Source organism: Protopterus annectens, chromosome 12.part0, assembly GCF_019279795.1.
Source record: "Protopterus annectens isolate FY-2018-M chromosome 12.part0, PAN1.0, whole genome shotgun sequence".
In the NCBI taxonomy this organism is placed as follows: domain Eukaryota; kingdom Metazoa; phylum Chordata; order Ceratodontiformes; family Protopteridae; genus Protopterus; species Protopterus annectens.
In genome coordinates this window covers 367819971-367847562 of record NC_056746.1, presented here as the reverse complement: position 1 = coordinate 367847562, position 27592 = coordinate 367819971, and the positions used below count along the sequence as shown (strand labels likewise).

At 38.5% G+C, this 27592-nt stretch overlaps 1 protein-coding gene across 2 annotated transcripts in view; it reads left to right on the top strand.

Annotated features, from left to right (window-relative positions):
• The first annotated feature begins 4284 nt into the window (after positions 1 to 4284).
• The window catches only part of CDIP1 (cell death inducing p53 target 1), a 300130-nt gene continuing 276822 nt past the window's right edge, over positions 4285 to 27592 (top strand). Inside the window, exon 1 of one of the 2 annotated variants that reach the window (XM_044089467.1) lies at positions 4285 to 4456. The gene's annotated coding sequence lies outside the window, so the exon portion shown is untranslated. Of the gene's footprint in view, positions 4457 to 5166; positions 5385 to 27592 lie in introns of those variants that run through there. The other variant, XM_044089468.1, reaches the window with a different exon arrangement.

Below are 27592 nucleotides of genomic sequence, written 5' to 3'. Positions count from 1 at the left end.
CGAGTACCAGTAAGAGTGAAAGGGAAGGCCTACAAGAGATTAGTGAGACCAGCTATGTTTTTATGGGTTGGAGACAGTGGCATTGACAAAAAGGCAGGAGTTTGAGCTGGATGTGGCAGAGTTAAAGATGTTAAGATTTGCACTGGGTGTGACGAGGGTGGACAGGATTAGGAATAAGTATATTAGAGGGTCAGCCCAGGTTGGAAGGTTTGGAGACAAAGCCAGAGAGGCAAGATTGCATTGGTTTGGACATGTGCTGAGGAGGGATGCTGAGTATATTGGAAAAAAGATGCTAAGGATGAAGCTACCAGGTAACAGGAAAAGAGGAAGGCCTAAGATAAGGTTTATGGATGTGGCGAGAGGGGACATGCAGGTGGTTGGTGTGGCAGAGCAAGATGCAGAGGACAGGAAGAAATGGAAACAGATGATCCGCTGTGGCGACCCCTAACGGGAACAGCCAAAAAAAGATGATGATGCACATATTATGAAGTGATAGAACTCTGGATTGCACTGTCTTTATCCATATCAGTAGAAGTGTTTTACTCAGCAAACTGCCAAGTTCTGCAGAACCTGTTCTCCATTCTATCATTCGTTGCTTGGGCTGCTCCTACATCATTTTACACATGGTCAAGCACAAATTACTTCCATCCTGGCAAAAGTAAATGTTTTAACCTACATTTAAACCAATCCTAAAATTCTAAGTAGGTGGAAATGTTTTTTGAACATAAGACTAAATGAAATTAGCTTCCTTAGAAAAACATAACAAAATTATACAGCCAAGCTTAAGACTTTTAATCATTTACCACCTAATGGTCTTAGAAAGGAAACTACTCTAAAAGAAGCACCATCTTACGAAAATTAAAAGTAGTCAAATCTGCCCTTCAGCAGGTCTCTAAACCTAACAGTATATGTTGAAGGGGCATCAAGAAGCACAAAACTGTAATCCAATTTTCTTATTTCTGTCTTAAGGCGGGTATGTGTATGTGTATGTGCATAAATGCATATATTCATAGATATGTGTGTGTGTTGTGATTAGTATTAAAAATAATTATATATAGTTATAGTTTTATTACACACGCGCACACACACACACACACACACACACACACACACACACAATCACACATATAAACCCATTAGAAAAACTGTACTGACCCAATTAACTCAAAACCTTAAGGCAGCCACAGAACATTGATAATACATTCTCTTCAGTAGCTAAAAAGCTACTCGGAGACAGCACCTTCTTACATTCTATTCCTACTGATGAGGAGGGGACAGATGACCCAGCAACCAATCAGTTCTTAAAAGAGTTGGAGGATGAAGTCAAAATGTACCTCTGTTGGTGGCTGTTACTTACTGTAACAGCTAGGACAAACAGAATGAGAAAGATACTTATACGTATGTGTTGATATATATAATCAGGGTAATCAGGGTTGTCAGCGTCCCATAAGGCATACATCCACACAATTCAACATCCAAGTCATAGGTAACTGCATAGTGACAACACTGATACAGCCCTCACCAGGCTGAGTAAGGAAATGGCCATCGTTAGTTGTATCAGTTGTAACTTTCTCTCTTGTCAAATTGGAACACAAATCAGTCACATTCACCATAAGACTGAAGTCAGATTCATCCTCATATACCTTAGTATTCAGATGTCAGCATGAAGCCAATGCCTTGTTTAAGCATACACTTAAAGATACTAATGCCCAGTTTTATTTTTTGGGTGTTGACAAAATTATGTTTAGAGGTCCAAATAAATTAGAATGGAAAAGCATGCTTAGTGTAAAGGAATGTTTTTGGATTGTGAAACTAGGAGCTTTATTTTCTCCTGGTTTGAATGAATATTAGTTTAAGTTTTGTATTTATATATGAGTATGTTTTTAAATGTGAGTCCAAGGAATTGTGATGTCATTTTCAAAGAAGTGATAAGTAACGTGGACATTTGAATTTTATTACCATTCTGAGGGAAGCTGTTGCTGAAACCTGTATATGTTTTTTAAACTGACTAAATAAAGATAAGTTGTTGGACTGGGTTTGGAGAGTGCTGGCCTTTGGTTTTCTCTTTATATACACCATAAGCCTGTTTTTCCCCTCACTTCATATTGCAATTTCTATTTATATTGGACTAACTTACCTTTAATTTTTCTATAAACTGTCTAAAATTTCTCTAAACATTAAATGATTGTCTTATACCCTTTATCGATTTTTAACCAATATTTTTATATTATGTCTAATTTATTATAATTATTTAAACAGCAGATATTTTTGTTTTATTTTTGAAGATTGTAAAATTATTGCTCTTAAAATGTCTTGTGATGATTTGGAGATTTTCTCCCCGGGCCTCTGCTGAAAATGGACTTCTAACCATTCGGACTTTCCCGGAAATCAAATGTCAATAAATAAATAAAACATAGTGATTTTTGGATAAAAGGTGGTTAATTACACTTAAATGATGACAATGGAGTTATAGACTTTGTTTAATTCAGAAATTGTATATTAATTCACATTCTCTTATTCTTTAACTGGCTCAAGTTAATAGTGTAAATATTTTTTAAGTGTCTGCGATTGTCTCTGATTCAGTTGAGATTTGTTCCTTATTCAAATGATAGGTATGGATTTGAAAGAGTTGTGTTGTGGTAAGGTGTGTTTGGGAATATTCTGATGAGGTGATGTCTTTCAGATCAGACTTTGGCTTCCACCTTCCTGGTGTCAGGATTTTTTGGAAATGCAAACAAATTCCCACACTGACCTCAATCCCTCACTCCTACAGAACAGTAGCTAGAAATTTTTTGAATTTGTACATCAAGCTGCAGCAGTGTTCCCCAGCTGTCCTTTGTATGTGGCATATCCTAAATACAAAATTTAAGACAGAACACACTAGCACAGGACACCATAGCTTTTAACTAAATCAGAAACAAACCCCATCAGAATTAGGGACAAATCCAAAAATAATCAGGGAAAAATCAGGGAAACTTTTTAAAACGTTAGTACTATTAACATGAGCTGTTGACAGAATAACAGAGAGTGAATTAATATTCATTTTGCTCATTAAAAGAAATCTACACCTCCAGTTATTGCCATTATTTACTTAGAATATGTCACCATCTTTTCTCCAAAGATCGCAAAATACTGCTACTACTACTAATAATAATAATTCTGCAACAGAGACTCTTTTGGGATTAATGCTGAACCTAAGACTCCTTTACTGGTTCATGAAGTTTTCTGTCTTACGAAACCTCTATATTTGGCACTTGGCAACTATAAATTCACTATGCCTGACTGCTTACAATATACAATTTCATTGCTTTATTCTTCCTCCTGGTTAGGGGTCGCCACAACGGATCACCTCACCTGTCTGCTAAATACGCAATGGAGTTTTTACGGTGTCGAGTTGCCAGCCCGGCAGCTAAGCTACACACACACGCCTAGGGTCAATTTAGAGTGTTCAATCCACCTACAACATGTCTTTGGGATGTGGGAGGAAACCAGAGCACCCGGAGGAAACCCACGCGACCACAGTGAGGATCTGCAGACTCCGCACAGGAGGCACCCAACCGAGGATCGAACCACAGAAAAGTTTGCTGTGAGGTAGGGTTACCACCTGTCCCACTTTGCGAGGGACAGTCCCTCTTTGGGCAGTTGTGTCCTGACAAAAAATTAAAAAAAAAAATGGCAAATGTCCTGAGATTTTAGGACAAAATTATTTCCTATATTTTATGTAATAGTTGCATAAAACAGTTATTTTGTATCAAAATACCTAAATGGTATAAGAAACAGAATAAGCAACTAAAATGCTACAAGAATAAGCTTTTATTTAGGCAAAAAAGTTAAGTTCTATCCTTTATACTGACCGTTGGTATGTGTCGGCCTGTAAAATCTGATATTTGTATCGAAAATGTCCCACTTTGGCCATTTGAAAAGGTGGCAACCCTACTGTGAGGTGACAACGCTAACCGCTGGACTACCGTGGCCGCCCATGCAATTTTACACTAATTAAATCCCTGTTTTCGCAACAGGTAACAGCATAGCTCTCGACCTTCTATCTGTAGAATGTGGAACACTACCTGTCATAACATAGAACGTAAAATGTTTAAGTCTAGAATGAGGAGCTTTTCTTAGAACGAGGTACAGGTGAACGCAAGAGTAATCCGCTAATAGCACACTTCATTACTGTAGTACCTCTGGTCATTAGTGGTATGTGGTGCCGGTAGTGGCAGCAGTGGGTTGCACGGTCCTGCCCACGTCAGTGGTCCTTATCAGGAGGAGGAGGGATAGACGAAGCAGTCAGTCGCTGAGCCAGCTGATAGAAACGCTGACCTGAGAGCCGCGGCGGGCGGCGCGTAGTGCTGCACTCTCTATTGCTGCAGTACTAGTACTTTCTCGTAGCTGAGGGTACGACGGCGAAGACGCACTGATTCGGCATCAACAGGGGGTGCAAATCATAGCTTGTCAGGTAAGTGTGTTGTTGTCGTATATACTCATGTCAGTACAAAATAGTGTGCGTCCTACAGCTGCCATCATTCTACACCCTTCACCGGTACCTAAATGATAGGGCTGTAAGAGTAAAATGCATAAACAAACTCAAAGGTAACAAACTACAATGATGTAATGTATTGTAAGTTTCAAATTGGATACAGTTGTATCTCACAGTCCTGTGAGTAGGTAATGTGATCTGAGCTACTGTTATTAAAATTTGTCCCCCAAATTAGGCCGTATTATTCCGGGTTTACTTTAACTTGCGGTGGATACAGGTGTGGGTACATTAAACATCTTAACAGTCAAATTCTGTAGAGAAGGACTCCAGAGTAAAACGCGAATGGTGGGCGTGCGTGTGTGTGTGTGTGTTGCAGTTGGGGGTGACAGTTGCTGTCATTTACAGTTAACTGGGAAAATAACACTGTATTAAATGTCAGTGGCGTTTTTGTTGTAAATAAGGGTCTATAACGGTTTCGTCACGTAGAAATGACACCGTTTTCAAACTACAGATGTACACGGCTGGGTGTCATCGTGCGACACTGTTTCCCTGGTTTCTGTAATCGGTTGTGTTGACTGACGTTTGAAACGGATTTCTCCTCAGCACACCGCGACTTTTGGCTGTGTTGCTTGGTATTGTGGACAACGTAGTTTCTAAACCCGAAGACTTTAGCCGGCCTTCGGGATGGCGGTATCCACTGGTAAACTACGAGCTTACTTATCTCAATAAGGGGCCATATGGTGCATAGTAGTACTTTCGGTTCCCCATAATTTATTACGTCTTATTCATCTTTGGCGCAGTTCTGAATACGCATTATTTCATCTGTCGCCACCACAAGCAGCGAGTGACACTGGTGATATTTTATTAACAAGTCGTGGCTGAAAGGAAGAGGAAAGAACAAACAACGGTAGAACAGTCCAGTAGATAGATTACACTGTTTAGGAGATTATAGTTGTATAACTGTAGCGTTCTTTCTATATATGTGTATTACGCAAGCACACACCTATTATTTGTGTGTGTATACACACACACACACACACACACACATATATATATATATATATATATATATATATATATATATACACACATATAGGTGTGCATACATGATATATGGTGTATCTGTGTGGGTGTGTATTTTTTTTATAACATATATGTATTTGTGTGTATATAAACATATATGTCGGCATCTATACATATATATATATATATGTGTGTGTGTGTATAAATATATACATATATGTGTGTGTATGTATGCATATATATATATATATATATATATATATATTTATCAATTACATACATATATGTATGCATCTTTATCTCTTGAGCATTAAAGATCATTGCAGCAGCCTTTTAAATCATAGCAACAGGGTATAAAACAGGGGTGTCCACCTAGGGCCACAATCCAGTCCACCAAAGCATTTTATCTGGTCCACATATGCTCTGCAACAAACTGTTTTTGAATGTCCAAATACATTGTTGGACATGGTAATGTGTCTCCCCCCACCCTAGCCGTGCCAAACATGATAAGTGGCCATTGAACCAAAAAGGTTGGACAGCCCCGATGTAAAGGAACAATTGACACTTTTTGGGGACATAAAATCTTCAGATACTAGACAGAGTAATATTTTCTGTGTGTTTAGTTTATGTATTTAATGGTGTGTGCTCCATTAAATGGTTAGAACTTTATGAAGAACTTCAGTAAATCTAGGAGGAGCAAAGCTAAATCTGTGGGCAAAAGAGGACACTGGATGTGGTGTGTGTGTGTGTGTGTGTGTGTGTGTGTGTGTGTGTGTGTGTGTGTGTGTGTGTGTGTGTGTGTGTGTGTGTGTGTATTGGAATATGTTGCTGCTGTTGTGCAAGCGAAAGCCACCACCATGAAGGTTCTTATTCAGAAAGGCAGTAGCCTGTTTTAGTGACCTGTATGATAGAGAATGCTTGAGTTTTACATAGAAAACTAAGTTCTACCTTTAGGACCATGGGTCAGAAATATTTTTACTGAGAAGATCGAGGACCACAGGATCAAAAATAATATTTTTCTCACAAGATAAATGAGATATTCTGTGGGCTGTTTCATTTTGTAAAGTATCTCAGGATCACTTTGAAAAGTTACCAGCTACGGAAATGTGTATTATCTATACCTCTCCTTCTGTTGCCCCCCCCCCCCCACCTTCTCTTGTTTGTAAGCTATTCATTGTGTTCACTATGTCCAGTGTCTAATCTCCCTCTTGCAGTTATGAATTATGTATATCCCTTTGAGCATCACTGTTAATATTTTCATATTGTAAATACTGACTCTAAATATAGGTGTTAAACAGGCATGGTATTTAGCTATGACAAAACTGGATGCTTTACAGACTTGGTGTACTTTCTTTTTTACCCCATACAGTTTAAGCTGTATTGTGTATATACCACAGTGCAGTAACAGCACTGTAATTACCCAAGCATATACCAGGTTCACACCACCACAAGACATGCACCATCAGAAGTGAGCACCTGCCTAAAATGTAAGCACCTCAAATAAACCATGTTTACACATAATAAACATAAAGTGAAATGAGAAGAGTTAAACAGAAGAAAAGACAATGACATAATAATTCTGCTTTCTTTCTTCATTCAAGGTTTAATTAAAAACGTTTAGTTAGGAACTACCCAGTACTATTAAGAATGTTACCTGGTAAAATATTTAACAGGAAATTATTATTTGAGAGGTGTGTACAAATAATTATGTCTTCAAGAATGAAGCTTGAGCATTCCTAATTATTTGTGCACACCACTCAGAATATAATTTCCTGGCAAACATTAATTTATTAACTACTTTCCTTTATAGATATGTACCGTTAATGTAGTTTATGGATGAAAGCTGTAGCCAGTGCCTACAGTACATTTGGTTTGATAATATTCAGTTCTAGACCGGGCTGATGCTGGTTATAAAAACTGTACAGTTTATTTACAATGGTTGGATAAGAAAGAGGCTTCTTATATTTCTACAGTGAGTATGTGTATCTCTGCTTCTCCTATAAATCATTGTATAACGCATCACAAGGAATGTTTTGCTGACTTCTCTAAGACTAACAAAAACAGTATGTATGTATGTATGTATGTATGGAAACATGTTAAGACTGATGTGGATCTATTGCATTTCACTGTTTGTTTGTATTAAACTGTATTCTTAATATTCAAGCTGCTGTATTTAAAAGGAATAAGCAAAACAGGAAAAGTATAGATTATGTAATTTGGTGGTTAGTTGCAAATACACTTTAGTTACTGTAATGTGTGATAAAACTGACCACTTGTGCAAGCACAGTATACAATGTTCAGCTTATATTTTGCATTGTGGAAGGTGCCTTATGAACTCTCGATAAATTCTGTTGAAGTGGATGCTAAAGCATGCCCAGTATATTTGTAATGTGAAGAGCTTGAGAAATGCATTTGTGATGAGCATTCTTCTACTCAAAAAAGTTTCTGAGATCAGTCATCCACAGTGACAGTAAGACAGATTTCAGGAGGAGATGTATATGTGGCTGGTAACCTCTGGTAACCTCCTGCTGTTGCCAGTGAGTGGGGAGTAAGATGCAGGACTTGTGTTGAAACTGAACCTTTCTTATGTATCATTTGAACCGCTAAATATATATTCCTACTCCGAGATCGCACTACAGTGAGGAAAGGGCAAATATTCTGATCTTCACTGCACTGCAATCCAAGAAACTAAATATCGATTTCCTGATTTTTTTTTGCACTTGTGAGTGCTCGATACTTAAATTTTTCATTGTTCTAAAGTAGACCCTAGAGAACGCCATTAGCGTATATAACAGCTTCTTTGATTCAAAGGAGCCTAGATTTAGTATACTGAAGCATAAGTTTGGTAATACATTTGTGTCGGCAAATTCTGTGACTCACATCAGTCTAGAATTAAGTATATTGAGGCATAGTTTTAGTACATGCTTGCTTGCATGGCTAACTGGCATTTACTTTATATGAGCAGTACATTGTTTTTTAGTGGTGCAAGGAAGTCTGCTAGTCAAGTCAGAATGCAGTCTGGATGTAGGCCCATTAATTTTTTTTGCTAGTGCTGCCTTGTTCGGCATAGGCTCTTTTGGATGGACCAGGAGGCTGCATGCATGTCCGTTTGATCTATTGGATGAACAAGAAATGCTTGAGGAAATTGATGTAGCACTACTTTCTTATTTAACTTGCACTTGTAGATTTAAAAGTGTTTCATTATTGCATCCTTGCCTATTGTTGCAGTGGTTTTCTACTGCTTTATTTGCTTCATTGGTTAGGAGGAGAAACAGTGATTTTTTTTTTTTATTAGTCTTGCATTGTCTAATTTGTTTGCTGTACAACAGGGTGACATGAACATAGAGAGAGGGGTAGGCAGTTACAGATTTACAGATCTGTGTGCATATAGTTACATATATTACAGTTAAAACAATATACTCCTAGAAAACATTTATGGTACTAATAGTACTTTTGTTTTCCAGTACCCATTTTACCCTTATTAGGGATCTTGAGGCTCTCCTGGCAGGCAGCAGGCATAAAGTAAAGAAACAATAATCCTAGATGGAGCACCATTCCATCTTAGGAGTAACAATTATAGAAGAAGGGGTGACAAGATTAATAGTAGTAATGGTAAAATCATAGTTCTTTGCTTTAAAGTTTAGGAAATTCCAGGAATGTATTTAACTGTACTGGCATGATTCATTTTCAGGATGGTACCATTCTCTGGTAATTTGTATTTCCATAAAGGAAAAAAAATATTTTTACATTTGAAATATTATTTACAACATAAACATATTGTATGTTTTTTTTAATATAAATTTGCATAAATTAAATGGTGCCAAGTTCTGTGAAGTTGCCAGGGTACTGTAATACTTCGTGAACAGTAATCTTTCCCACTTACAGATACCATTACAGGAGTTTTGATGCATGCAGATGTTAAAGAAATAGTACCATCAATAGAAAATGAACAGTTTTGCCCTTCTTTTCTGCACCTTTGCATACAGCCGATCTCCCTGATATTTAGACATTCTGAGGAAAATAGTACAATGTATTTAACCATTTATTTCTCTGTCAACCATAGGGGAGTCATCCAAGCATACCTCTCAACTGTCCAGATTTTCTCAGAATGTCCAGATTTTTGCCTCATATTTTTGGCCTGTTCCTCATAAAATGTATAGTTTTCTGACATATCATCAAAGATTGAAGTCACTAAATAATGGTAAACATTCAAATTTGAGATTTCATATCTTTCAGATAATGCATGCTAAGACAAATATTGATATTCTAGCAACTTTCTAAGTTAAGAGCAATATTTAAAATCTGTCCCTATTTTTGGGCCTTTGTCCCACCATTATTTTAGGCTTTGTCCAGATTTATTGTGCTAAGAGGTTGAGAGGTATGCATCCAAGTGGGACCTTTTGCAGATGCATCTCTGAAAAGATGAGATAAATACTGAAAGCACAAAAGCGTAGAAGGCATACATAATGTAACAAACCCAAACAATTAGATATTCGCCAAATATTAGTGTCCATTCTTTAGCAAGAGACATACAAGGAGGGCCTTTGCTGCAAAGATTAGTATCCATATAGCAGTAAGTTGTTGTGCCAAAGACATTGTAAGAATGTTTAACATTACTGAAAGGGAAGGATTTTAAAAGGGAAGTGTAAGATCATAGTCTGGGTGTAGAACCTATATGAGATAAGCAATTCTACACTGTTGAGCTTCTGTATAGAGAATGCTTTGCCACTTGTAACAGTTTATCCTGGGGAATACAGAGAGTGATGTAAGTCTTTGAAGAAAAAGGAAGCATTCCTTCATGCTTGCAGAGTTAAGTGTACAAGTCAGAGTGAAACAAAACTTTAAATTAAGAAGGATATCGGTGAAGGTGGCACGTAAAGTAGGTACAGCAGAATGCAGTGCAGTAATACTTAATTAGATAAGATAGAGGTTTACAGACTGTAAGTAAATAAAAACATGTACTGTTTTCATCTGTTTTTCTGGTATTTCTCTTTTGACCTATCTGCAAATTTCCTGGAGGTAGTTTGTGTCACTGTGTGTCAACTGGATAAAATAAGGATTACTCTTCATTTGTTGTGCTGTGCTTTTTGGCCGTAAGCTCAAGATAAGGTGCTTCCCGTGATATGACTGATCCCTTTAAACTGGTTCTACCTTTTTTGTATAGCAGTGGGAAGGGCAAGTGTATGTTTGCGTTGCCCACTAGGAAAATAATTTGCTTTTTTCTGTCTGCTTCAAATTTTGCCAAGTACCATGTATTTCTAATCGGCTTGCCCAAATGTTCTTTAGTGTAATGAACTTTTTTAATGAGGGAATCTACGTCCGAAGGAGTTCAGCAAAATATATGTTAACAATTGTGAACTGTATAAGAGTATAATAAAGAACAGTCTGTACAAAGTTTTATGTGGAAAGTGGGACTGCACATTAAAATGACTGTGTAAAAGTTCTGTAAACATCAGGGAATAAAAGGAGTTTATACTGAATATCTCACAGGCATTCAAAATTTTCTTTGAATTTTTTGAATAAGTTCACAGGTAATATTTATAAAAGAGCATCAATAGCGTCAAATACTGAAATTAGAAATGTCTTGTAAGTGGGGAAAAAGAACTTGAAGATGCTTGTTTTTACCTTTTTATACTTTGCTTCAATGAATATCTGAAAAGAGCTTCCTTAGCCCCGTTTATTGCACATTGAACTGAAACGGCATAATTTTAAACAGAAATGTATATTCAGTCTGTCCCATGTTAATGTAGCACTTTCTTTTGTCCCAGGTTTGTTAGTCTACATGTGAGTCTCTCTCTCTCTCTCTCTCTCTCTCTCTCTCTCACTAATCCCCTTCCACATAAAATAATCCAGGAGATCATATTGCAATGCAAAAGTAGTTTTGATGGGACCTCTGGGATGCAGAAACTCAAGTCAGACTTGTACTAAAGTCCCTCCTCAAGTCTCCATCTCCTAACGTTCATGGAGCTGTTAGCCCTGGAGAAAATGTTGGGGAGACACACACACACACACACACACACACACACACACACACACACACACACACGGAATTCCCATGTTTTACATATATGCATTTACATGCGGTTATCTATAAAATTGTATAAAGTGTATATATCGTACATATAAATATACTGTGTATATAATACAAGAGCACATGTGTGTGTGGAAAAAACTTAAAAGGGACATGAGTTATTTGTGTGCATTCTCTCAGTTTTAGAGCTTTCTGCAGAAGGGGTAGAACTCCTTTCTTATTTAAACAGTGGTGTTGAGAACAGGCCATGGTAATAGAGATATTTATATTAATTCTCATATTTTATATATATTTACATGTGCTTCTTTATAAAATTGTATAAAGAATATATATAGTATGTTATTCAAGAACACACGTATGTGAAGTGTGTTGCAAAATACAGAAAAAAAAGGTTTAATTATACAGTGCGATTTAATGAATTGAAACACAATGCAGAAATCTGGTTAAGTGCTTTTGTTGGGGTCTATATTAGAACATCGACTTTTTAAAACGTTGAATGTTCTAATATCGACCCCTATTCAGCGAACGCTGACAGTATCGAACATGCAGAACAGCAAATTTTTTCCCAGGGAAAAAATTTGCTGTTCCGACACACACACATACAAACACACCAAACAAACAGCAATCCACACACACACACACACACACACACACACACACACACACACACACATAACAAACAGCAATCCACACATATACACATAAAATCCTACATATAACCCTACACTAAACTGTACACATACCACTAGCTATCCACTTACCTTAACCCAAACCCTAACCCTAAGGTCCGTCACTGTCGCACACTCACCTCACCTGTGCCCTAACCCTAACTCGCCTACTCCACCCTAACCCTCACGTCCCCACAATCGCACACTTACCTGATCCCGACCCGTAACTTTCCACCACAGTGCTGAACATAGCAAAGCCACAGGAACGGCCAACCAAATTCCTTCCCTAGGAAGAAATTTGGTGTTCCGCAGATTCGCTATTTTCAGCGTTCGCTGAATAGGGGTCGATATTAGAACATTCGAAGTTGTGAAACTTCGATGTTCTAACATAGACCCCTTTCATTGGTATAGAAATACAGAATTCACCATAAACTAACCTGCATGTGAAATCACTTCCTTTAAGAAAAAAAAAAAAGAGAAGAAACTGGACGACCTGGAGAAAATCCACACAACTCAGGGGAGGGCATGTAGACATGACAAAGGAGATATCCCAGCCAAGAATCAAACTAGAGAACCCCTTGCTTTGAGGAGACTCTGCTACACACAATACAATTGTGCTGCCCTCCCCTTTTTTTCAGTCTAGATGCATTTAATGGTTGTTGATAGATCAGAGTGATTGTCCTCTGTATAACATTAATAGCTATATACAGTATAACATTTCTAACTATATACTGTATCCTCTTTTTTTATCTTTTACTCTGTTGGGCTGGTCTTTCTATGGCTGTACAGCATTTCTTGTAGTAGCTCTTATGAGCCAGTCTACTTCAAGCTGTGTACATTACTCCTGAAGCCTAGTTATAACTTGCTGGCCATGGTTATCGGCCATCTTTCTGAGCTCACAAAGCAGATTATATAAGGGGAGAGAACACCAAGGAGCCTCCATGACTGTAGACAAATGGTAGTCCCTTACTTAGTGTTAACTCTGTCTCGTCCTATGTGGTAACGTCATATTTGTGAGCAATGAAGTGTGGTTTCTGAGAGCAGCTTTGCCTCTGATCTCCAGGATGGATACATTCCAACCCCCCCCCCCCCGTGCCTAACTCGCTCTGTTTAGAGCCCCAGGGAGGATATGGTCCAATCCCCCCCAAACACACTCTGTTTAGAGTCCCATGGCAGATACAGTCCAGTCTCCCCCAGGTCACTCTGCTTAGATACCTTTCTTTTGCTTCCGTCTCCACCAGAGCTAGAATGAGCATGTTAGTCCTGATCCTCTCTGCCTCCTCCCAGGAAAGGCGAGAATACTTAACATTGTTACTCCCCCCTCAACAAGCTGCATCGGGTGTCTGAGCTGCTACTCAGATTCAGGTTGTCTGGGTTATAATTAGATCTTAGTAGACCTTGTTGTCTATACAGTACTTTTTATTTTATTTTAAGCTTACTTCATTTTGTAAAGTCTTTGTCTTGACCAACAACTTTTAACCTGTTTGTACATTATTGTATGTAGGGTAAGCTGTGCCTATGATTGATGCAAAATGTTGGAAGGCAGTTGCACCTGAAAGGGCAAAACCATCCTCTTGATTGTACACTGTCACCAGAAATAGGGGGCATAGCCTGAGTAAGTCATGTTGACAGGTGATTTACACTGTAAATAAGGTGCTATGATGTGATGTGTCATTGTGCATATCCAGTTGTAGGATGCATGTAGCGGTTTTAGAAACGGCATATCCTTGTGTCATGTGTCATATAGCCAACTACCTTTTTGGCCAGAATCCCTTACAAGAAGTATTAACTTTGGGGATTAATTGACCCTAATGCATGCCTACCTATGATGATGAAAGTACCGAGTGGGTGGCACACTAATGGCACAAATATAAAAATCTGCTCACCGGAGTATGATTGAAAACAGACAGATTGGCAAGTTCAAGATAAGCTTGACATGACTTTGTGACAGCTTTGCATGTTGTGTAGCCTTTATCAGGTCACTTCTATGAACTGCGATGTAGGAACACGAAATCCTATGTGACAAAGGAGGTGTAAAAATGAAAACTGTCAAAATAATTCATCTGTTAAATGATTTACACAACAAATTTAAGTGCTTTTCACCAACAACATGTACTAGACTTCTTTGAACTGGAAAAGGAGTAAATGAATACTTAATCTCTAAATATGTGCAAGATATGCCCCAGTCTTTGAATGCTGTAATAACCCACAGTAGTAGATTTGTTGTTTGAGGATCTATGTCTGTGATATACAGAGCAAATTCACTGTATATACACTCTGTGCAATTTATATACTTGGCTAGGCTCATTTAGAGGTCAGTGTAAATAAAAACATGGGTAAAATAGATTTAGTAACATTCAGTGCTTTATGCTTATGTATATTTTCCAAAACTTTGAAATTTAATTTATTTAGTTAACAAATGGCTGTCTGAGAAGAGCATATGTTGACCACTGCTTCAGCAACATAGAACTTTTAAGTGATACTAAGATCTTGACATGCATCCCAGCGGAGTGTAGCCTCCCAGACATCTCAAATGTGCAGGTGAAAGATGCTCTCTCTAAAGCTAAAAACACAGCATCAATGGGACCGGATGGTGTCCCCGGCTGTGTGCTACACGAGCTAAATGAGGAATTAAACCCGCACATAAGGCAGCTGTTTAATCTCAGCCTTACCACAGGATACGTGCCCAAGGAGTGGCGTATGGCAACTGTGGTCCCACTCCACAAAGGCGGTGCCTCTACGGACCCTGGTAATTACCGCCCCATAAGCTTAACAAGTCTAGTCTGCAAAGCTATGGAGAGGATCATAATGGAGCTCATAAACAAAGATATAGGGGACTTGCAGACATTGGACCCGACCCAGTTTGGCTTCGTCAAGGGCAGATCATGCCTTTTGAACTTGGTTGACTTCTTGAAACAGTCACCAAGGCCATTGATGAGGAAAGGCAGTCCATACAGCCTACCTTGACCTTGCCAAGGCTTTTGACACAATACCCCACTCGGGTATTGTAGAAAAACTTACCAGCTTAAATGTAAACCCATATGTCACAAGATGGGTTGCAAACTGGCTTAAGGACAGAACCCACAGGGTTAGAGTTGCTGGCGCTATGTCAGACTCCAAGCCGGTCACAAGTGGTGTCCCACAGGGCTCTGTCCTTGGCCCCCTATTGTTCGGCATCTACTTCTCAGAAGTACAGGCCAACATGGGAGGACTTTGGCTGACAAAGTTTGCATACGACTGCAAACTGGGCGCCAAAGTGGAAAGTGCATCGGACACGGATATCCTTCAGAAGGGACTCACGGAAACAGATAGCTGGTGCCAGAGCCATGGCCTGAAGTCAAACGCCAAAAAATGTATAGTCATACCCTTCGGGAAAAACAAGGTAACCCCAAGCTACCATATAGGTGGCAATCCACTAAGCACAGAAGAGGTTATCAGGGACCTGGGGACCCAGGTTGACAGTGGCCTTTCTTTTGACACTCACGTTGCTAAAGTGGTTAGAAAGACCTTCTACATTGCCCACCTGATCATGAAGGGATTCACATCCAGATCTAGTGAGGTAATTGTTCCCCTGTACTCTTCACTTATCAGACCAATGATCGAGTACAATGCCCCATTCGGGATGTATCTCACCCGACATCTGCAGCAATTGGAGAGACCCCAAAAGTTCCTCACCAAAAGGATAAAGGGACTCCAAAATCTGTCATATGCTGCCAGATTGAAGAAACTCCAGCTCTATTCAGTCGCATACTGTCTGCTCAGAGGTGACATGTGCCTGACATACAAGGCCATGTCCAACCCGGAATTAATGGACATGCTCCACCTCAAAAAATCCAAATCCACCAAAACCACTAGAGCAAGTGACTTAAACCTATATAAATAGGACGTGCTGGAGGGATAGATTTATCACTCAGAGACTCCCTATGCTGTGGAATAAAATCCCGGTCCATGTGAGGCAGAGCACCTCGCTGGCTCTGTTCAAGAGAAATCTTGACCTGTGGATGGGAGATCGTAGGTTTACCCCAGGAATCATCTCTGTGTCACTGCTGGACAGAGGCACAACAAACTAATGGGCACAGTATTTTTTCATATAAGGGGTGGCGTAAGCCACAAAACTTTGGGCTAGGCTTATAAATGCCTTAGGGCAGATAGCGTAGTATAAACCTATGAACCTATCGGATAACTCTTTAGAAACTTTTGCAGGTTTATGCTTTTGGAATCTTTTCTGTTTGTCCATGCAGACTTTAGTTCCTGTGTATGTGATAGAAAACTACACATTTGTTCTTTGTTACAGTTTCTCTAGGGATGCTTTTTCTGAGTCTCGCATCCATGTGGTGACTTGGGTCTGTTTCAAGGGAGTCCTAGGAAAATTTAAAAATATGTACTTAAACATTAGCTATTTAGTATTGCTTTTATTTGTGTAAATGAGGGTGGAGCACTGATCCCCATGGAACTTATCAAGGCTCGGCCCAGGAGCACAATCTAGTTAAGTGACTTGCTCAGTTACATTGTAGGCAAATGGAGGCTGAAGGAATCAACCCCTAGACTACAGGAAGAAGCTTTTAAATTGTTCATAGCCTTACTCCACTACCCACTGCAACAAGTTCCATTTTTTTCGGCCATCGTAAGTATAACATCCTAAGACGTTTTTAAGTGTGTGTGTGTGTGTGTGTGTGTGTGTGTGTGTGTGTGTGTGTGTGTGTGTGTGTGTGTGTGTGTGTGTGTATGTTTGTATATACTTGCATGTGAGCTTGGAAACTTCAATTTACTTCTTTGCCGTGTGGCACGTGCATTTTTACTATATGGGGAGGACCAAAATCCTTCCCGATACATTAAGGGAAGCACAAAAACTTTTGTGTGGTTTGCAGGAAGCTGACTTTGACAGAATCTGAGAACCACCTGTGCTGTAAGGTAAATGTGTAGCAAGGTTAAGTATTCTGTACCCACTGACTTGTATGTACTAGTCTTGGTGCCACATGAAACTAAAGTTGTCCTTATTCTATGTAGATGCTGTAGAGACGGACCCTATTTTGAGAAGAATAGTAACTGGGATTGTTCATAGGTAGGTACTAGGCTATTGGCCCAGGGGCCTACATAAGCCTGGCCAGCAAGGTTCCATAGCTTACGCCACCCAAAAAAGTTATTTTCCTGTGCCACTGTCCAGCAGAGAGACAGAAGTGATCCCTGGGGTGTATTTCCTATTTCCCATCCACTCATCAAGATTTTTCTTGAGTGCTAATGAAGAACTTTGCTTGACATAGATGGGTAGCTTGTTCCAGACTATAGAAAGTCTCTGGGACAGGAATCTATCCCTCCAGCGTGTCCTGTTTATTGTAGTGACAAGGTTTAGGTCCCTAGAGCATGTAGCTCGGAGGGATTGGGATTTTTTTTAGGTGTAGCATGTCCAACAGCTCTGGGTTTGCCATAGCTTTATATGTTAGGCAGAGATCACCTCGGAGTAGGCAATATGCTACGGAGTAAAGCTGGTGTTTTTTGAGGCGGTCAGTGTAGGGCATTTGTTTGAGGCCAGTAATCCTCTTTGCGGGGTACTTCTGTGGCCTTTCCAGCTGTTGCAAATGTCTTGTGAGGTACATTCCAAAAGGGGCGTTGTACTCTATAATGGGTCTAATGAGTGATGAGTAGAGGGGAACAATGACCTATTTTTTCCTGGATGAGAACCCTTTTATGATGAGGTGTGCCACGTAGAAGGACTTCGCCACAGTAGTCAGGATGTGACTATCAAAAGAGAGACTACTGTCCACATGGGTCCCAAGGTCTCTTATCACTCATTTAGTGTTAGTTTGCTGCCTATGTGGTAGTTCAGGGGTACAGAGTTTTTACCAAAGGGGATGACACTGTACTTTTTGGCACTGAGCTTGAGGCCATGGCTCTGACACCAGGCATCTGTCTCTGTGAGACCCTTCTGTAGGATGTCCAGATCTTTCTGTGGAAAATTTTAAAGTTGACTTCTTATGCACTCAGGCCTGATTGGCACAGCAGGCCCTACTTGCAACTAAGAGTCTAGCACACCTGGTCATTGCTGAGATTTTCCAGCTTCCTGATTTATTTAACATGAACACTTTCAGCTTCCTTCTTTCAGAGTAATTACTATGAAAGTTGCATCTGTTTTATGACTAATTACATCAGTGTAACAGGCAATTCAAGTTTCCAGATACTAGTGAGAAAAAAAAATAGAAAAGTTGGAAGCCACTCTGAAGTGGCCTGTCATTTTTCATTTCAGACTATGTCATTTTAAATAGTTTTTGCAGATTTAAATTCAGGGCTTTTGTGTTTTTCTCCACTCACCACATCAGTGAGTCCCAGACAAATTTTTATTCCTTTTTAAGTCAGCAGTCATTTTGTGCCTCCTCAGTTTACTCTTCCAAAAAACAAGTCCCGTTCTCAGCTGAGTGATGACACCTTTCCTCACGCATATTTTATGCACTGTTGTTATTATTATGCAAATAACTATTAATTTTTGCTATGTCTAGCTGTTCAGTGCTGCTCTTGGTCTTTATAATATGAGCTGTGTATGAAAAACAGATGAATGATGTCAGGCTGAATGATATGTGTAGTGCAAGGTCTGTTCTAGTAAACACAATAAAGAAGTTTAGCAGAAATACATGAATTCCTCAGTCTGTCTGGAAATCTGTACTGAGAAATGCGAGTAAATCTGGTGATGGCTGTGTTCATAGTGAGACTTTTCATTTGGTAGGCTGTACAGCAAAGCATGTCTGATGAGCATAACATATAATAATTCATCATAGTTCTTTCAATCCACCACAAGCATTGTAAGTTGACAGGAGAGAGAAGCACTGTTTTGCAACTACTGCAGCGGCCTTAGGGAGCCCAACTAGCAAAGTGAAGAGTTGTCCAAAACTATGTTGCTGTACATTTCCTAGATGCAAGTTTGTTAATCAAAACTGGGGTTGGAGGAATGCCTGACTGTAGCTCATGACAAGGAAAAAAATGCTTCCTGGGTTTACATCACATGTCCATAAGGCAGGCTTGGCCCTTTATAGGCTTTTGTTGAAAACTGAGAAAATCTTAAATTGTATTTTTGTTACAACAGCATTTCTGTGAAAAATGGAAACCCTGTAGTAACTTGGCCACGTATCCTTACCTTGTTATCAGTGTTTGAAAAGTATTGATAGCATTCATTTGTGAATTAGGATGGTCAGCAAAGCACATCCTGGTAATATTATCAGATTCCCAAGCATGCATCAAACAAAGTACAAGATTAAGGGACTGTGTCTGTTGTATGTATATGCATCCACACTCGTGCAGGCTGACTGTGCATGTCTGTGTAACTGCTATGTGTATGGTGTACAACTGTATGAGTTGATCTACTAACTGAAGTATCATTGAAGCACAACTCTGAACTTGATGTATTTGTTAATGTTTATGCAGCTATAAATGAAATACAGTCATTATGTGTAGAGGCAATAAAATTAAAATGAAATGGGGAGAGCAAACTTTATTGCAGCAGGCAAGAAGAAACTTTGTGCTGACTAAGCTTGCAGTGAAAGTGGTTATATTGAATAACACGTCAGGCAAAAACGTTCTGAATATTACTATGTGAAACAGAAAGATTTTTGGAGCCCTTTGTGATGTTACAAAGGCAGCAGAGCCTGCATATTTGGAATTGCACACCAGCTTCCATACCACAGTCCCCAACTCCAGAAAGAAGAGGCTTAAGCATAACCTATTTAGCCAGACAGACATTTTTGGAAATGCACATAACTAACCATAAACCATATTTCAAGTGTTTTAAGTTGTAACAGACCTCATGTGCAAAATAAATAATGTTTACCATGGTGTACATGGCATATACTTTGCTAAACTCATACAAGACAGCAATAGCAGAGCAAACTGTGTAATTTTAAGATAATAGTATATGGGGTTCCTATTAGAATGACGAAAACGCATTTTGCTGAATGTGTTTTCATCGACACCTAAAGAGCGAACAGGCAAAACAGCGAAGCTGCTGTTCAGTGAATTCTTTCCTTGGGAAAGAAGTCGCTTCACTGCTTCGTTGCTTTGCCGTGTTCTGCACTGTAGTGTGGTCCCTTGTCTGGTATAGCTCCCGAGAGTAAATGTGCAACACTTACTGACCTTAGGGTTAGGGTGTGGGTTAAGGTAAGTGCATATGTTTTAAAATGTTTACTTTTTTTTTTTTTTGCGTTAGATGTATGGTTGAGTTACGTGCATATGTGTTTTCAGCTGTTTACTTTTGGGGGGGGGGTAGAATTAGGGTTAAGGTACTTGTGTATGTGTTTGGAAGTGTTTACTGTTTTTTATTTATTTTTTTGGTTGGAACAGAGATTTCTTTCCCTAGGAAAGAAATCACTGTTCTGAGGTGTCGACATTTTCAGCTTTCGCTGAAAAAGGGTCGATGAAACATCGTTCGCTGTTTTAAGCATTTGATATTTTAATATAGACCCTAGTATATGCATACTTCAGAAGTTAGTATGTACATATCTTTCTAAATCAAGAATTATACCCAAGACATCAAGAGGTCTTACTAATAGTTTAAGTAGTATAACATTAGTGTGCAGTGAATTTATATTATAAGAATTCAGCTTCTAGTTACCAAAACAGTTGTTTTGTCTTTCGATATAGTAATTTGGGCTAAACCAGTGACTGTATAAACACCCACACTAGCCACACTAGCAACTTAATCTACATCAACAAATAAACAAGACGAGAGAGAGAGAGAGAGAGAGAGCGAGAGAGAGAGAGAGATTCTTAACTCAATATATTCCCGGCTTATGGGATAAGTTACCTCTGTATGTCAAACAAAGTAGTACTTTGGCTACTTTTGACCCTAGGTTTGATGGTTGGATGGGTAGATATAAATTTACCCCAGGGTTATCGTGCATTGTCTTGCCTGATTTGTGAGATGAGTGCTTGTAAAGTATGGCATGAACATGTGTTTGCCAGTTTAAAGGTGTACATAGCGAGGCATCTCATGGTTCTCTTAATCACTTCCTTAGCATTGTGTTCTTATACTCCTGTTTACCTACATATAAAGTGAGCAATATAGAGTAATGCTATATATAAATTACAAGTAGTATTAGTGGTCAAATTCAGTACTGTACCCAGGCTGGGGAAAAAGGAGGCAGCTGGCTCCAGATGCAAGCTGTTAAGGGGCTCAAGCAGCACCTCAGGTGAGTTGCTGTTTGGGTAGGAATGCAGTAAAGTGTGTGTGTGTGTGTGTGTGTGTGTGTGTGTGTGTGTGTGTGTGTGTGTATGCGCGCATGCATGTAATTTTAGTTAGGAGCTACAATAAGCTCCTTGCTACAGTTGCAGAACTACAAGACTCACTACCACGCTTTGGAGGTAATTTTCTTTTTCTTTTTTGATCTTTGGGCTTTAATCAACATACAGTGGGGGGGGGGGGGGGCACTTGCAGCATTGCCTATGGTATCAATTGACCTGGCTATGTCTCCTGTCTAATTTTGCAGTTTTCAGTGAACTTAAATGTAGTATGCAGGTCTGTACAATTTATGTTAAAAGTATATTGGACTTTAGTAAAGATCAGTAAGGGTATGTTAACTGTTGAAACTTGAAACAGGTGAGCAGTGTGAATTTTGGTGATCTAACAAAGACTATGCATTGGTGGATACTTTGTATAGACACATTTTATGTGGACTGCGGCTGCTTAAAGAAAAACGGAAACAGTATTTCAGAATGGAAAATGTCCTTGTAAAGATCGAGTGGAATCATTTTCCCAGATCACTGAATATGAATTTATATGAAAATGTTCAAGAATTCTGTGGCAATTTATGTAAATGAAATGAGCAGACAAGGCTTTGAAGCAAAATATTTTTTTATTAATTTCAGTTAGCTGATTGGGCTGTCCTTCTGAGCCACATACTCTTTTCTAGGTGAGATCCTAGATGAGCTGATTGAGTCATCTGCAGAAATATACAAGATACATGATGAAAATACAGATAATGTATAGTTACATGAGATAAGCATGACACATTTACACAGACACACCACTTTCATTGGAAGGTTTGAGTTTCTAAAATAATAATCCCTTATTTGCTGTGTAAATCCAAAAATAAACAGTTTCATGTGGGTCCATAATGAAGGGAAGAATTCTTAAAACAGGAATTTGATGTTGACTCAGACACAAGTAATGCTGATACAAGCAGTAACCTGAAAAGATGACTCAAAAGTTACTAAATATAACAGCAAAACACACACACACACACACACACACACACACACACACACACTCTTTTTTTACTGAACATTAAATTGTTACAAGATTATAAAGATTGCCATTCACATTTAATATATAAAATATTTAAAATGCTAACACTTATTCAATAAGTCTTTACAATTAATAAGTTAGAAACACATTTTATTTAGTAAATGAACTTTACTGACACACCAATTTGGACTACAAACATTTTTTTTCAGAACTTCCTATAACTGAGTAAATAGTTAATTTCTTTTCAGATGTAAATTACAAAAATAAATAAAATAGTAAACAAAAGACACCACTAAAAGTGGGAAAGATGTGTTTTCAGTCATTTTATAGTGGAAATCAGATTAGCAGTAGTGGGGCAACCAAAATTGTAATGGTTATCTTGCAAATGGAAAAGTGCAGAAAAAAGTCTGTCTTATAATTTAGCAAGAACGCCAGCATGGCATCCTTTTAATTTGTTAGATAAACAAATTGAGAACTGTAAAAAAAAAAACTACAACTGTAAAAAAAAAACTACCCGATTAATGCAGCTGGGTACTTAAAAGTTTCACATTACAGCACAGCATCTTCCATACAGGTTACTGCTTATGAACCATCTGGCAGACTGCATTATATCAAGAGGTGGAATTTGTCAGTGTATCAAAGATGTGTATGTGTGAAACTAATGTATCAAATACCTGGAAACCTACAATTGTTTTTTCTGAAAGGACTAACAATTCTATTAGTGAAAGACTGCAGGATTAAAAGCAAAATAATTAAATTAATTAGAAAAAATTATTATATAGGTAGTGTTTTTGTTTAATGTCATCAAGAATGTACAAAATATTACATCACTGCACATATATGTAGTATGTAAAATTCAGTGGCGGCTGGTGACTTCAAATTAAGGGGGGGCTGCAGGAGACAGCTGAATGGGTAGGGTCAATAAAAAGGGGTGTGGCCAACTAGAAAGGGGTGGAGCTATGCTCAAAACCACAGCAACTGGAACTTTAATTAAATACGCTGCCCTTGGTGCCAAACCATCATTACGAAAGGCCCTGGGTGCCAAACCATCATTACGAAAGTCCAATCTAGACAAAATGAAGTGTAGAAGAAAAAAATAAGGGGTGGAGCTATGCTCAAAACTGCAGAAACTGGAACTTTAATTAAATGCGTTGCCCTTGGTGCCAAACCATCATTACGAAAGTTCAATCAAGACAAAATGAAGTGTAGAAGAAAAAAATATTTCAATGTATGATGACTTACTTAATATCTAGATGTAAACACAAGGGTTGTGATGCATGAAAAAATAAATAATTTTAAATACATTACTGGAATGCCAGCCAGAATCAAGTATAAAAAAAATAAAAAAAAAAAAAGCAGCACTCAACTCAAACGACTTCTCCTTGCACTGCAGTTCTAATTATAATTTATATTCAGCTTTATAAAATTACCAAGTAACATGCTGAAAGTAGCAATCTCTGTGTGATACCCCCACTTGTAAAAATGTTTCTTATCCAAAAAAGATCTGCTGCCTGACAACAACTATCTACTTGTTTCATGGGAAGACATGATCAATGTAAAAAATGAACAGCAAACAAGAAACAAGCTCAAGATAAACTGCTTTAAAGGATTACTGCACAAATTATGGACAACACATGATATATTGGCATTCTGTTTAGTTTATGGGTAAAGCCTGCAAAGATGACTGCAAGTCTCTAACAAATGTAATGAGCTTTTGAAAATACTGTAATCCTGTCCTTATTACAAATACTGCCATATGAATTTCAATACCTAAGGCTTATACATTATCTGGTTATGTAAATATTCTCTGCATGGCAATCACGAAAAGGCTTTCAATGTTGGTAATTCTTTAACAGTATTCTTATTAAAGCTTACTTGCATCTTACAATCTCCGAAAAGCTTACCTGATTGTCATTAAAACATTGCTACTTAAACATAGAGCAACAGGGCACTGCGACAGCATGCATTTTTTGAATAAATAGAAGCATAAATCAACAGTATAAAAATATGACAGAAAACCAGAACATTCTGCAAAATCAAGGACCGATGAAAAGCCACAGTAGTACTTGTGGTATACCTTGGATGGGGGAATACCCTGCACACTTACACTGCATAACTGCTCCTTGCCTTGCTTGGACACATCCAGAGCCACTACAGTGGGGAGTGGGGTGCAACAAGTATGTCACAATTTGAAATGTCTCTGGCTGACGGTGATGGCTCTGACACTCATACCTCACAGCAAGAAATCTGGATAAAGCCATACATAGAAGTGGGACACAGGCCCACAAATGAGGACAATTTTTAAATATTGCTCTTATAAACTTAGTAGTAGGTCTTGCGTTATGAATTTATCTGAAACTCAAATGTTTGCCATTATTTTCTAACTTTAATCTTTAATGATTTGCCACTAATTTGCCAGAAAACTGCAGTTTTATGAAAAACAGACCAAAAATGTGATACAAAAATATAAAATTGCCACACAATACAGCTGAGAACCTGTCAAAGAAGGGACACCTTTTTAATATTAGTACTGTTAACTTGAGCAGCTGACAAAATAAGAGCATCTACATGCATTTCTGAAATAAAAGTAATCTACAACTCTGATTACAGCTATTTATAATTGTAAACCCTCCACGTTTTCTTCCAAAATTTTTGCAGAGGTATTATTAGGGGGAGAGCAACATTTTGAGCCAAAATTGGGGACAGTTGAGAGGTTTGGATAATCCTAATTCTATAAAGCGATTTATTTGCATGTACCTCTCAACCTCTTAATGCAGGAAATCTGGACAAGGCCAAATATATTGGGGGAACATACAAGCAGTACTAAAAATTGCTCTTGTATAAACATAAGATAGTTAATAGAATAACAGGTCTTGCTTTTGCATGCATTTTCCTGAAGGTTATGATGTCTGAAACTCAACGTCTGTCATTATTTAGTGACTACATTCCTAAATGATTTGCCAGAAAACCACAAATTGTATGAGGAACAAATCAACAATAAGAAACAAAAAAATCTATTAATTCTGCAAAAATCTGGACAGTTGAGAGGTATAGTTCAGCTGGGTCCGTCTTTGAGTTTTCTGCCCTTCCCCCCTCACAAAATCATGGTCGAATGGAGCCTCCTCCCTGCAGCCATTCCAATGTCCCATTCATTGGTTATTTCACCCCATTTACCATAAACACTGTAATGTGTATACTGCTTTACTTCTGCGATGATTTGGATTTCATTTGAACGTTTTATTTTGCATTTTACAGCACAAACTTTAATAGATATCTGCTAAGCAAGGCAATGCAGTCTCATAATGAAAATAGACTTAGCATTAAAACGTCTCTGCCCTTGAAACTCACATTCATTGAAACAGCATTGAAACCCACATTCAAAGAAAATACATTTTGCCAGTGGCAGATAAAGATTAACTTTGGGCTGTTTTCAAAATCATAGGCCCCTTGAACACGAAACATATACATGCTCTTTGATGCACCTTCCTGATTGTATTAAATTATATTCCTTGTACAATACAGTACAGTAGTTGGAGGGCATTTTAAATTTATTGTTTTGAACATTTTTTCCAGTAAACAATGAAACGAAATGCATGCACCATTAATGACAAAACTGCCTAATTCAGAACATTTCCATCATAAAAAAGTATACTCAAACTTCTACAGTCCACCAGTATCAGTAAATATACACACTCTGAAGAAGTAAAAGTCATCTAAATAATTCCACATTGAAGAAATCTGTAACTAATGAAGAGGTTGCTGCTAGCAAACAACTTTATATGTCATTGTTTCATCTACAAATAAAGTGCCTGTTGCCCTTGAGGAATAAATTGCCTATGTTGCATTAAAAAATGATAAGCTAGTAATATAGCAGTAGGGAATGGATGGCAATCTGATAACAGCTTCATAGTTACTAGGTATCTTCACAAAAAGGACTGCAGTATCCACCCCCTTTTATAACACAGTACAGTATCAGCAATGCATCTACCTACTGTGGGAGTAGAACCCACAGCCTTCGGCATCAAAAGCAAGTACACTACCTCTTGTGCTATTAACAATGCAAGCAGACTCAGCATAAGCAGCACTAAACTTTTGTTCCCCTGCAGCTCTCAGCTCCTTGTAAAATCCACTCGACACTCAGCTGTATCTCTGAACTTTGCAGTACAAGAAATCTGGAAAAATCCAACCTTTATGGGGTGGGGACAGCCCAAAAAACAGGGACATATTTTAAACATTGCTTGTATAATGTTGTAAAGTTGCTAGAATAAAATGCTGTGTTACCACCATACATTTCACTGCCAAGTCTTGAAACCAGGGAACCCTGTGCAAAAAAGTCAGAGCAACATACCACTATGCCAAATCATCTGTTTTGTGAAAGAGCGGGAGACTGAAACTTAAATGACTACCATTTAGTAAATTCAGTTCTCACCATAACTGTCAACCTCTTAGCACAAAACACCTGAATAAAGCCAATAATGGGGGAATACAGCCCCCAAACATATTCAGTGAATTCAGTTCTCACCATAGCTCTCAACCTTAGCAAAAAAACCTGGTCAAAGCCAATAATGGGGGAATACAGTCCCAAAAGTAGGGACAAATTTCAAATATCCGTGTTATAAACTTAGACAACTGCTAGAATAAAAGGTTTTGTGTTACCATGTACTTTCTGAAGAATATGAAGTCTGAAATTCAAATGCCTATTTTTATTTAACATTTGTTAACCAGGAAAGTCTGACTTGGAACAAAAGCCAATTTTCAGCAGAGCAGGGAGAAACACTCCAGACACATGTTCTTTGCAAGATGGGAGGAGATGCAGACTCCACACCCAAGGCATCCCAGCCAAGAATCAAACCACAGAACCTGTAGCTGTCAGGCAACAATGCTACCAGTGCACCACAGCACTACTTTGCAAGGAAAAACAAACACACAGAAACCACAGATTTTATGAGGAACAGAACAAATATAAGGCAAACATCTGCAAATTTTTTACAAATGGTGGTGGGTAGGGAATTTAGGCCCTTGACACCTGCACCCAAGGTACAGGGTTCAAGCCTGAGTATTCTCTACCCACCACCATGTGTTCTCTCTAGCCACCAGTATATAGCAACTGGGGCATTTTACACACACACAGACACACCTGAAGCAGTCGTCCCCCCCCCCCAACCTAC